Genomic DNA, 2,007 nt, shown 5'->3' on the forward strand with positions numbered 1-2,007 from the left:
AGGAGGAGGAGGAGGAGGAGAAGAAGGAGGAGGAGGAGGAGGAGAAGGAGAAGAAGAAGGAGAAGAAGAAGAGGTTTCTAGTTTTTACAGACATAGTTGGAAAATTCCATAGGCAAGGACAATGGTAATATGCATATCAAAATCACAAAAAGGGCAGGTAGAACTTGACAAAGCTGTACTCTGGAACAGATGACACCTCCCAGGAAAGGGATACCCAACATCCAAAATCGTTAGATAAAGTTACTAAACACCCCTGAATCCTGGATCTGTTATCTTTTGTGATAACCAGCTTTGAGGACACCCAGATTTATTTGATAACAAAGGTGGGGGCATGCTGCCTTCCTCCTCTGTGCCTGTCTTCTGTAGCAGTTTCTATGTGGTCTGTTAGCAGGTAATTTTGTGGGACTGACTCTTAAGTAAATTTAACTGTTAGAACAAAGAGTGAATGTTATTGCTCTAAGGCCTCATGGTGTGGGGGAATGGAAAAGTCATTCTGCTGCGGTGCAGGAGAAGCTGCACTGCTGAGGTGTTGGGGGAATAACTCCCAATTCAAAGGGAAGAATCATGGCTTCACAAGGTTTTACATGTATGACAGTGACTTTCCCAAAAGATAAGTGTTCCTGCATCTCTGCAAAATGGGGTGCCCCATAAGTTATACACTTGCGGGTCTGCCTTTATGAACCTGTCAGCTGTACGTTTACTGTATAGTCTTGTGGGCTCCAACATCTCCCCTTCTTTTGTTTTGTAAATGCAGCATGTGTATATCTCTCTGGGCAATGAATAATATATTTTTTTTAAAGTAACAAATGTACTTTTAATTGATTTCAGGTAAAAACTACACAGGGAGAAGGATCAGCGATTAATTCTGGCCCTAATTTATCAGAGCCATATCATCTACATTAGAAAAAAAAACAAGGCATAATGACCTGTGTGTCCTCACAGGTCACACGTGTGGCTGGCCACCAAATCTGGTCTTCTATATTCCATATTTCTTCTTTAGCTCTTCCACTTTCTCCACATAGGTTTTCATGGCGCTTTCCTTGGAAGTTACCTTCAGTTTATTCCAGGAATCCCACTTGGCCTTGCCTTTGAGGTCCAAAGGCCCGGGCCGATCTGTATTTACGTCGCCCACGGTGGCTTGTTTGAAGTGGCTGTATATGAAAAGCATCTCTTCATCACTTGGCTGAGTCTTGAGGCGCTTCACCTCCTCTGCAGCTCTGTCGAATTCAGCCTGAAACATGCTGGCGAGGTCACCTGGATGGCGAAAGCGTGGGAGCAAGTGCAGACAGGCAGTACTCAAGTTATAAATAATATTTTTTAAAAAATTAATAGCCAGTAATCTATTGATAGCAAGCTGAGAACTAGTTTGGCCATCTTGCAGATGAGTTGAATATGATTTAAAAATATCTCTCATCTGCAGTAAAACAGAAGAGTAATCTAAAAACCTATAATAGTATGACATGGTGTGGCTAAGTGTATCTAAAAGTTATAGGTTTGAGTTAAAAAAAGGAAAGGAGTGTTAGTTTAAAATGTTAGTTTTATCTGTCGGCCAAGGCTATTTATTGATGAACATTGTTAGATAGAGTTTACCTGGTTAGCCGTGTGTATCTGTAGGACCAAGACTGCAGTTGAAGTAGACCTGATAAATCAAATTTGTGATCAAGGCAATAATAATCCTTTTGGCTCTTTGATGGTAGTACCAACTGTCTCAAAACATATAGTGAGGTTTTCAGAGAAGAAGAATTGTCAGCAATACATATGGAGATTGTGGGCAGAATCTATACAATTAGTAACAAAATAGTTTTTAAAGGCAGGCCAGTCCTTGGGGCTATAATTCAACCTTGTAAAAAGATGACATAGTGTGTGGGGTACTCTTGTGGTTATGAATGTATACACAATGACTCTGTGAATGGGTACACAATGACTCTGTGAATGTATACATGATGGTGAATGGGTACACGATGATCGTGTGAATGGACACATGATGACTGTGTGAATGGGTACACA

The 2,007-nt window shown here is 40.9% G+C and overlaps 1 protein-coding gene and 1 pseudogene across 3 annotated transcripts in view; one reads left to right on the forward strand and one right to left on the reverse strand.

The window, feature by feature from the left end:
- The window catches only part of Pde8b (phosphodiesterase 8B), a 224,804-nt gene that overhangs the window by 52,066 nt on the left and 170,731 nt on the right, over positions 1-2,007 (forward strand). The gene's annotated exons all lie outside the window — the stretch shown is intronic.
- Positions 789-1,292, reverse strand: LOC101999264 (annotated as a pseudogene).

This window comes from Microtus ochrogaster, chromosome 19 (genome assembly GCF_000317375.1).
Source record: "Microtus ochrogaster isolate Prairie Vole_2 chromosome 19, MicOch1.0, whole genome shotgun sequence".
Lineage (NCBI taxonomy): Eukaryota > Metazoa > Chordata > Mammalia > Rodentia > Cricetidae > Microtus > Microtus ochrogaster.